Raw genomic sequence first — 11,168 nt, 5'->3', positions numbered from 1 at the left:
GTTATTGCAACTGTCCACTGGGAAAGAGTGTCCTAAAGTAGGACCAATCACCTATTTAGAAATTAAGGAGAGTGCCCTCCATGGCTCTTTAGTGGTAACAGCTGTAACTGTCCTTTGATTGTTTTTTGTAGTTGTTGGAATCTGTCAATTTCAAAGAGTTAGATCTTTGTTGGTGTGTTAGTATTATGCATCATGTAAAAACTTTATGAAAATTTTAAAACTAAAATTTCCAATACAAACATATTTATAGTTCAAGGCCATTGAGACCATAGGTAGTTGAGAGAGTGGTTGCAGAAAAGGGGGAAAAGATCAAATAGCATAATTCTTAAAGCACCCCAGGAAATGTTACCTGCTCTGGTTTAGTTTTTATCTTGTGTGATGATCTTTCAGGCCATTTTGCTTCTTTCCACTGTCACAGAGCCACAGGGTGGGTCTAACTAGGAATAGTGTTAAGGGCATAACAAGAAAAACATGTTTAACTCTGAGGAGGTGGAGTGGAAAACTCCTGCATTGCAGAGTCATCTTTGTTGCTTAAAGATTAACAGCACAGAGCAATGGGTCAGCAGTGGCCGCTCTGCTTTTAGAGAGTCAGTGAGTAGAGTCATTAGACAGTTTAGCATCCAAATGTGAACTAGTAAGGCACAATATGTAGAAACTGAGTTGAGGAAGAACAGAAAAGTTAAAGGTGGAAAATAGTTTAAACATTTTGTTATTATGAAGCAGAATGAGTTGGGATCTGCCTGTGACCTACCCACCTACCCCACACTCAAACCCATAGGCAGTTTTGACCCACTAGCGTGGTATGGGAACATTTGTTCCTCCTCTGTGCAGATCCTGAACTCGGGTAGGTGGCTCCCTTGCTAGATAAACCAGGGCTTCCAGGCTACATTTGTACTGAGATTCTCTTTTTCTCCACTGTCAAATTCCCTGCCTGTTGAAAAAATTCAAAACAATCAAAAACAAAAACAGACAAATTAACAAACAAAACAAATAGGTGGTATTAATAAACCTGCATATTTAATCAGGGGGCTCAGGCTCCACCAATGAAGGATGGAAGTTGTCATGGTAGATCTAATAATTCTGTAAATAAAGAAGAGGGATACTTTGCTAAACTAAAGGAGTAGGAGCCATCTCAGATGTTTTTAAACCAGCTGTACCACTTCTGGGCATATACCTAAAAGATTCCTCACTGTGCCACAGGGATACTAAATAATCATCAGAGGTGGATGGAGAGAAGGAACTTGGGAAGAGAGGGAGTGAGAAGGGGAATGAGGATGGTGATCAGGTATAGCGGGCAAGAGAGGGCTGGTAGGGAAAGTGGAAATCAATCAGTGGGGGGCATCTCTGGGACAAACTGGAGGTTGGGACATGGAGGATATAGAGTCTATTGTGGTGACCATGGTTGAGATTCCTACCAGAAAGGACTATAGAGACTGAAATGGACAACCTCCTATAGCCAGGTAGAACTTCCAGAGGAGGAAGAAGGACTTCAATCCACCCACAAAACCTTCAACTCAAATTTTGTCTTGCCTACAAAATGTACAGGAATAAAGATAGATCAGAGGCTGAGAAAACAGTCAACCAATGATTGCCCCAACTTGAGACAGAGCCCATGTGAGAGGGCTAATGCCTGACACTATTAATGATACACTGCTATGCTTGCAGACAGGAATCTAGCCTCCTGAGAGGCTGCATCCTATAGCATATAGAAGCAGTTGGAGAGACTCATAATCAAACTTTAGGAGGAGCCCAGGGAGTCTCATAGAAGAGTTGAGGATAGAACTGAACAAGCCAGAGGGGCCAAGGACACAACAGGAAGACCTATAGAGTCAACTAACCTAGACCCATAGAGCCTCACAGAGACTTGGCCACCAACAAAGGAACATGTAGGGGCTGGACCTAGGCCAATGTGCAGCTCTATCTTCATCTGGGTCTCCTAACAAGTGGAACAGGGAGTATCTTGGTCTCTGTTCCCTGCCATTGGATCTCCTTCCTCTACCTGGACTGCCTGTGGGGCCTCAGTGGGAGAGGATGTGCCTGATTCTGCTGGTAATACATGTCCCCATATGGGGCTTCCCCTTCTCTGAGAAGAAGGGGAGGGGAAATGGAAGTGGGATTTGTGTGGATGGGACTGGGAGTACAGGAGGGAGGGGGCTGTGATCAGGATGTAAGTGAATAAAAAATAAATTATTGAAAAAAATGAAAAAATACTGTATGTTTAAAAAAAGAAAAAAAAAAGAAAAGAAAATCAAAATTTCCTCCTTGTCCTCTGAGGCATCATGAAGTGAACAATTTAACAATGACACAATGGGCCTTTTATCAGTAGTTTCTTGGACATTTGTTTTCACTGATTCTCCTCCTGTCTGTTTCGGAGTAGTCTGACCAGGGTTACTGGGTGTTGAACCACAATGAATCATCCTCATTCTTTGTGCCTATGCAATCTCCTATCAAAGTCTGCAGCATGAACCTATCAATATAAAACTCGAATTGTGCTGATAGGTGATAGACCTTTTAAACTTTCTCATGCATATTCCCAGGTCTTTCCATTTAGGGTACTACTTTAGGGAACATATTTTCATAACCAAGGTAAATAATGTCTTTAAGCTCTTTAGTAAAACATTGCAGGATGAAGTGTCTAAAGGAAAAATGAATGGTGCTCTTTAGAACACAGCCTTGCCATGTTTTATTCTCAGCTATTCCACCTCCACCTGTGCTGTTTTATTCCCAGGTGTTCCACCTCTACCTTTCCATCTTTTTCTCCTTTTGTTCTGCTTATTTGTCATTTTCAGGTAGCCCCTTAGTCTGAGTTTTTTACTCAACATATTTATCATGGCTGAACTCACTCTTGATTTCTGTCATTCTTGTGTCCAATGTCAGGGCACCATTTTACCTGGACCAGGGAAATAATGGTCCCAAATTGTGATAAGAGATAAAAAATAAGGAAGACATATGCAATGGCTAGGACTAGGAGGTCTTGCACACACTGGTGATTCATACAAGTTTATAAAGAAGTACGTTCTATTATAATATTTAAAGAAATTAAAACAGCCAACCTCAGTAGAGAGCTAAATCAGACAAATTGACAAATGGAACACAGAACACTTCAGACAGCTACCTTGGGATAATAACCACAGCTCAAGGGGAAAACTCAAGTTCCAAAAAACTTCAACTTGACTCCTTCAAGGGACTGCATCAAACATCAGACCAGCCTTGTCGAATTGACTCCTGAAGAAGGACACATAACTAAGGGTCCCTTTATCCTTTCATCATGGCCTCTGAAGAAGTCTTAGGTTAGTCTGGCTCCCCAGTCACACAAATCATGACAGTGTTTAATAACTACTTATTTACATCATCTTTGGTTTCTCCCAGCAGGGGAGTCTGCTATACACACAACTTTTCCTTGATCTATTACATTCATTCATAAATATTTCACAGGAGGAGGGTTGAAAAAGTGTTATCTTTTAAAATGTCAGCCTCCAGTTGTTATACAAGGAGATGCTTGATATTTTCATACTGACTGTATTTAAAGTAATACTTCACTGATAAGCATTTATACTGACATTAGAAATGTCAATAGATAAGGAAACTTAAATGATTCTACTGTGTTGAATCAACTATGTTGAACACAACAAGTGCAATAACCTGGTATAAAAAGTTAAACTGATTTTGCTTACAACCAGCCTTATATAATTGTCCACATGAAAGGTGGACCACTACTAGTACCAGGGCTTGAATTACCAGGAAGCTGTTCCTCAGGGAAGGTTGACATGTCCTGAAGTGTCAGAAGAACTTAACAAAAAACCAGAGCAGTCAGAAAGGACATTAGAACGAGAAGCACCACACAACTTAAAAACATAAAGGACATAAGAAATGATGCCATCATTCTTTATGAACTGCTGCTCACCCATCACAGCGTTTTCTGAATAATATCTTGCTGCAGAAAAAGGTAACAAAAAGAGAGCCATCTTGCTTACATACTAATTATTACACTATTGCCAATGAATTTCACTTTTACTCCCAAGTTTCATTGATGAATCAAGAGATCAGCTTTTTGGTTGAGGACTGCCTCCCTCTCCCAGAATTGAAAATGGGAGGGAGTGAAATATGGAAAAACTGATGTATGAATCAGGACCAAGAAATTAATCATAGGGAGAAAATTATCAAAGTGTGACAGAGCAAGTATTCACACGTTCCTGCATCTTGTACTCTTGCTCAGACCATTTCAGGTCTAACTAGAATTTGGTCTTCATGAGTGGAAGCCCTGTGGAAAATTATGCAAATCTATTCTAGGAACCCAATATCATGATGTTCCGGATAACTTATCTTGCCTTCTGTTAGACTGGACACATGTGTAAACCTGTTCCTCCAGCTACAAAGTTAGATGCCAGGATATGGTTTTCTCTTTTAAAAATTCCTTACTCTAAATGGTCAGAACTGCACTTCGGTCCTAAATCTGTGTGCAGCCCCACATAGATAGAATAAAGACTTTCTTTCTTTTATTTAATTGCCAAAGTATTTTCTTTTTCTTTCCTTCTTTCCTTCTTTCCTTCTTTCCCTCCTTCTTTCTTTCTTTCTTTCTTTCTTTCTTTCTTTCTTTCTTTCTTTCTTTCTTTCTCTCTTTCCTTCATTCTTTCTTTCTTTCCTTCAAACTTTTTTACAGTCCAGATTTTATTCCCCTCCAGGTCTAACTTCTGACTGTTCTACATTCCATACTTCCTCCCCCCATCTCCATATGTCTCCCTTCTACTTCCCCACTTCCCCTAGCCCACCAGACCTCTGCACTCCCTGGGGCCTCCAGTCTCTTGAGGGTTAGGCACATCTTCCCTGACTGAGTCCAAACCTGTCAGTTCTCTGCTGTATATGTATTCAGGACCTCATATCAGCTGGTATATGCTGCTTTGTTGGTAGCCCAGTGTGTGAGAGGTCTTGATGGTCCAGGTTAGTTGAGACTTCTGTTCCTCCTACAGGGTCGCTCTCCTCTCCAGCTTCTTCCAGCTTTTCCCTAATTCTAACACAGGGTCGGCAGCTTCTGTTGGTTAGTTGGGTGCAAATATCTGCATCTGATTCTTTCAGCTGCTTGTTGGATCTTCTGTAGGGCAGTCATGACAGGCCCCTTTTTGTGAGCACTCCATAGCCTTAGTAATAGTGTCAGGCCTTGGGGTCTCCCCTTGAGCTGGATCCCAATTTGCGCCCATTGCTGGATATACTTTTCTTTAGGCTCTTCTCCATTTTTGTCCCTGCAGTTCTTTCAAACAGGAATAATTATGCCTTAGAGTTTTTGACTATGGGATGACAACCCCATTCCTCACTTTCTACTTGAGGTGATGGATCAGTGGTTAAGAGTACTGAATGTTCTTACAGAGGTCCTGAGTTCAATTCCCAGCAACCATCTGTAATGAGATCCAATGTCCTCTGCTGGTGTGTATGAAGACAGCTACAGTGTACTCACATATAATAAAAAAATAAATCTTTTAAGAAAAAGAATAAAGAGTTTCAATTGGCTGTGTCTGAGTGCTCATCTCTAGTGGGCTGTTCATAACAGAAGAAACTACACAAGCTGTAGTGTTCAACACAACCAATGACAAATAAATCTGCATTTGCAGCAAGAGACAAGAGTAAGAACAGAAGAGAACAAAACATAACATAGAATCCATGCTTTATCATTCAAGTGGTTTCTCCATAAAAGCATTTCGAGCCACAAAGCTTAGTCTGTATAGTGTTTGCAAACATTTATTAACAAATGAATTCTTCAGACACACTAGGGTGAATCATATCATGAATAATAGTTAATAAGTTGAAGATGTGTCTTATAGTTTAAGTTTTAAAAGAAAGAGTAGATAAAACATACAGAAAAATCAAACTGGAACAAACTCATTCTTCAAAGAGCCCTCAAACACTCTGTCTAGTCTTGGTTGTAAATTTAAATAATCTAAAGTTCTAGTCATGAATATGTTTAAGTTAGGGTGTTTTTGCAGGTTAGATGCAGCTCACCAACTAGTTACCTATATGTTTGGTATGCGATATTATTTCCCAATGTGCGTTTACTCAGCACTGTACTAACAGGCATCCTCCCACAAAGGATGCTACCGTTTCCCAGATTACAGATTACAATGTTCCAATTCCTCAACTTTAAAAGATGCTTTCTGTTAATACCACAGATTTGAGGAGAAAGACAAGTGACCCAAATCATTATGACCAAACTAAGTAAAGCAAGCTTTAAAAAAAAAAAAGGTGTACATGGGCTCTCTCTCTCCCTAACGACAGGGTTCAAGTGATCAGCATTGGGAATGGGTAAGATAAGAATTTTTATAGTTCAGGAGTCAGAGGTTTCCAAATGGGAGATTTGGCAGGCAAATATACAGAGCAAAGAAACAGAACACAAGCATAACAAGCTGTTCATAATAATCCTCTCAAACAAAGGCATGGCTGCAAGGTGATCATGACAAGGTAGTTATAACAAGATGATCATAACAAGGTGGTATAATAACCTTTGGAAACAAAGGGATGGTTGTCATTTCCTGGAACATGTGATACAGAGCCATTTATAGTCAATGTTACAGATTGGGCATATCCCAGTCCTTGAAAAATAAATTTAATTGTAAGCAGGAATGAATCCAGTATTATTCTGGCACAGCAAGACTAAAGCTAGAAACAAAATATCTGAGGAGCTTCTTGGCGACTTACTCACTGGGTGCTGATGCCTTCATTTGCTTATCATACCCTCCACTGGCTTTAAATTGCCATGCTTTCTTTTATTTTTCAAACAAAATACCAAAACAGCAAATCAAGTTTTACTACTTAGATATGATCAAAGCTTGGGACCTGCTTGGGGCTTTTGAAACACTTCATATGGGGCTGTCCCATAATTGGAATTATTGTGTGGATTCTTTTCAGCACAGACCTTCTCACGCACATCAGATTCTGTTACTCTTTCTGAATTTAATGTGTGGCCTAGCATGATTCTTCTTGTAGAAGCATCAAAAAGTTAGATAGCATCACTTTGAAGTTCTGTTGCCTCCCTTCAACCATCCCAGATTTTACTGTACTCACAGAGAGATGAAAAGAAATGAGGTATACACTGTTAGTATTAAAAATAAATTTTCATCTCACTCAATCATGATGGAGATGATAAAATAATAGCACAACACATGATAAAATGCTTCCTTGGACAGGGAACCCCAAAAGATAAACCAGAAAGTCAACAAAAGCACTATCTTCCCATCTATTCTGTGTGTTCCAGGGGTCTATTTTAAAACTCTTTTATTTTTCATTCACAGTAAGCCCCTTTTCTAGATCATGTTCCTATTTCATAATGTCCACTAAATAGCTGAATAATTTTAAACTGCAGAAGTCAAGATTGGACTGACTTGCGGGCAGGCAGAGCCCTAAAAATTTCCAAGATGTGGAGTATGAGAAGCCTGGAAAATCCCAGATTTTGGTGGACAGACTTCAGACAAGTGAGGGATGGTCTCTTCCTATAGGATTTTCCTCTTGGCAATCCAAAAGATGGTCACTTGATTTAGAACTTTAGAAAATCTAGAGAACCTTCCTGTTGAAGCAGACATAGGATGAACCTGCTGAATGTTATTATTTGTTCTCCCACTCTCCATTACACTTCATGCCCCACCTCTTCCAGAAATAACTGACAATGATGTTATGAAAGCACTTGGCATTTAAATACCAGATCAAGATGTCAGAATCATCACTACTTCTGCTCTGGATCTTGTTTTGAAGCAAACACTGAACCATGGTGACTGGGATCTTAGGTGACTATGGCTAGCCATAATCAAAAGTAAGAACTTTAGGTTTGTCAGGCATATCTTAGGACCAAGATTAGTGCAGCTGCAAGCTCTCACTTAGCACCAAGTGCAGATCTTCCAGAGAGACAGTATTTCTTCAAGGTTCAAGCAGTCTACTAATAATTTCTCAGCCTCTACTAATTGACCTAGACATAGCAAAGGCTTTATTGAAACATTTCACTCAAAGCCAGACACAAGACTTTACTATACATTTCATTTAAAGTCAATCATAAATGCTTTAGTCTGCATATCATTACATCTCCCCATTTTAAAGCAGATTTTAGAGATAACAATTATTGTTGGAGAATTATGGAGTCTCAAGGTAAGTATGACCTTGTGTTTGTTTGTTTAGCCTTCTTATGCACATGCATCACCACACATTTCAAAGCTAGTAAAGTCATCACCAGGAAAAGGATTATAAAAATTATAAGATCAAGAAACTTGTCAAAATGATTCATGGAATTAAATGAAGCTACAACATCTGCAAAACCTTTAACAGCGAGTCCTGTTCTGTTAGGCAGCTTCTTTGAAAATGTTTCTATAATTTCTTGCTGAAAATCATAAATCATTTGAGAATTAGGATGACCCAACAATTGCATTTTAATTTTTTCCAATTATATTTACTGTCATTAAATCTTAAAGGCACAATACAGTAAGTAACATTCCAATCACATTTCAGTTTCATTTGTTCCCTTAATAATTCTAATTGACCTCCAATGAGTATTATAGCTTGCCTCAATTCAGCTATTTTATCATTTCCCTATCTATCTTACCTTGTTGACTCCACAAAGTTCATGAGAATGCATATGCTCATCTTTAACACACTCATCAGTTTTGAGCTTCTTTATGAAGAGCAACTACACTAGTAGCTAATCTGATGATACCTAGGACTACCACAATCATCAGTCTCACCATCCATCAAGTTCTTCCTAATATTCTTTCAGCAAATTTCTGTATCAGCATTATCACAGGAGAGTCTTGTCATGTTCTTAACACACTGGAATCCAGACTGCAGGTCTTGCTCTGAGAACATACAAATTTTCAAAAGAAATATTTAAAGACATACTACAAATGGCACAGATGTGAAGAGTTCAGCATGTACAAGCAATGTTATAATTATTAAGGTGCCATTGAACAGGTCCCATCAGTAACAGATAAGGCAGTAGCACACAAGTCAAATAGTGTGACTTTAATATAAATCTAAGAACAAAGGAAATATGCTAATATTAAAGTGTAACTTTCCTTTCCCTGCTTCAAGTGGGTGAAAAGCATTTGCCAATTTCCACAAATTAGTCTGAATAAAGTTATCAAACTGTAATAGAGGACCTGACATTCAGACTCCATGCCCCTCCATAAAGTTTCTAGAAGCAGGGACAACTTTCATAGTTTTATATGAATGGGAGCATTGTCATTTCAATTCTAAATGATAATATAGGATTGGAGAGCATTCAAGCAATAGGGCTCCAATCAATGACATCTCCTTAAAAGTTATTAATAAGCACTCGAAGATTCTCATTGCTGCTGAGGTGTCCAATCAAAATGCTGATTAGTAATCCAAAATTTACACAATGGTAAATTTATGGTATTAATGGCATGAATCCAATTGCATGGAGCATAAGAAGTTTTTAATAAGAATTTAATAAGAATTATGGGTAATACTATAATTAATTGCCTGTTGCAATTGCATAACTAATAAAGTTAAGTCTGAGTTATGAAAAACAAGTTCAGTAGTTTCTATATGTAGAAAACTCCTTCACATGGAGAATGAGTAATTATATTGAGAGCTTCAGAAAAATCTAATAGTACCATAAGAATTACATACAATTGAGATTTTGAAAATATATATATTTTAAAATGTTTTCTTTGTAAAGTTATTCCAGTAGGAGAATGAGTGGTGGGTAGAAATATTTAGGTCAAGTTTAGAATCTAATCTGTCCATACAGACACGTTTTAATCTATGTTCTACCTGGGATAATTTCTTTTCTGTTTCAGCTCTTAAATTGTCATGGAGTGTTTAAATTTCAACCACCTTGTAGGATTTGAAACAAATTATTTAACTCTTGAGTGCTTAATTCAATAACAGGGCATAATCAGTTAATATTTCCTAGTAACTTTTGAAAATCATTAAAAGATTTTAATTTATGTCTTCTAATTTGAAACTTTTGAGGTTGAATTTTTTGTTGACTCAGTTTAAATCCTAAATAATTTATAGAATTTCATTTCTGTTTTTTTTTTCAGGTACAATCTATAATCCCAAGTAAAGTAAAATATTTCATATTTCATTAACAGTTTTTTAAAGGTATCTGTATAAGGATCAGCCAATGAAATATCATCCATGCAATGGTAAATAATGTACTGAGGAGATAGTTTATGAATTATTTCTGGCAATTGTTGCATAAAATATTGATATACATTGTGCTACCTAACATTTCTCAGAAAGAATGTTTTACCAACATCTCTTAACAAGTTTAACATTTTTATACATGAGCACAGTAAAAGCAAATTTTTCTCTGTCTTGTTTTGCAAGAGAATAGTAAATGAAACAATCTTTTAAAAAATAACTACTATAAGTCAATCTCTAGGTAGTATAGAAGGTAAAGAATTTCCAGGCTTCAAAGAACCCGTAGGCTGAATTATTTTATTTACTGCTCTTAAATCTCGTAACAGTCTCCATTTTCCAGATTTCTTTTTTTGTTACAAATACAAGGGAATTCCAAAGGCTAGTAGACTCCTCAATGTGTTTAACATCCAATTTTTCTAGTACTATTTGCTCAAGGGCCTATAAACTTTTTTGTTAAGGTCCACTGGTCTATCCATATAGGCATATTAGCCAATGTAAATGCAAGGCTATTGGCATATTATTAGCAGTGGCCCTTAGTCTAAGTACAGATCACATATATGCACATGCCCTTCAGTGGTAACAGAGAACATGAACATTAACACAGACCCTAGCTGCAGTAGGTAGGACCGTGGACACAGATATGGACCTCTGTGGCAGCAAGGACTATGAGTATCAACATGGCCTCAGGTGGCAACACAGATAACTGGCATGAATATGACCTTGACCAGCAGTATGGCACATGAACATCAACATGGCTTCAGGCAGCAGCTCAGAACATGAACATCTGCATGACCTCTGGGGATAACATGGGCCACAGACATCTACATGACCCTTGGTTGCATTAGGACCATGAACCCAGATATGGTCCCTGGCAGCAGCACAGCCCATGATTTAATCCTTTTAGGCTGGTACAGTTGGACATAGGAAAAGATCAGTTATTAACTTAGACTTAGAAGATAAGACAGAAGCCCTGTGTTGGCTCTTTTAAAACCTATTTGATTATTAGTTTGTATTAAATAGACATTAAA

This window comes from Grammomys surdaster, unplaced genomic scaffold (assembly GCF_004785775.1).
Source record: "Grammomys surdaster isolate TR1022 unplaced genomic scaffold, NIH_TR_1.0 1089, whole genome shotgun sequence".
Classification (NCBI taxonomy): Eukaryota; Metazoa; Chordata; class Mammalia; order Rodentia; family Muridae; genus Grammomys; species Grammomys surdaster.
The sequence above is the reverse complement of the archived record's forward strand: the minus strand, read 5'-3'. Positions refer to the sequence as shown.